This window comes from Syngnathus leptorhynchus, unplaced genomic scaffold (assembly GCF_054491065.1).
Source record: "Syngnathus leptorhynchus isolate UIUO unplaced genomic scaffold, UIUO_Slep HiC_scaffold_124, whole genome shotgun sequence".
Lineage (NCBI taxonomy): Eukaryota > Metazoa > Chordata > Actinopteri > Syngnathiformes > Syngnathidae > Syngnathus > Syngnathus leptorhynchus.
The window spans coordinates 140,001-140,357 of record NW_028232091.1 but is presented as its reverse complement, the minus strand read 5'-3'; positions in this window follow the sequence as shown (position 1 = coordinate 140,357).

Sequence of the window (357 nt, the reverse complement as noted above, 5' to 3'; positions counted from 1 at the left end):
CGGCTCATCCTCGGCTCCCTACCAATGCTTAATCGATGGGGCCGCCCGGCCGGATTCGCGCCCCCCTGTCCACCGCGAGTCTCCCCAGACTAACCCGAGTTACCGCCCAGCTCGCCTAACCTTGCACTCGCTCTGCCAAACGGTCGTGTAGTCGGCGGGCCGTCCTACGGGTCGCCCTCCCTCCCCAAACGCGCGGCGGGATAGCGGCAAGGCGGCGGCGGCGGCCAGCGGCGTCGGGGCGCTCGCACCGGAGAAGAGGCGTCTTACGAGGCCGGGCGCAGCTCCCTCTCGTTTACTTGCTGAGTAGCGGCGCTCGAAGGTTCCGCGGCGAGCGCGGCTCATCCCATTGAATGTCCC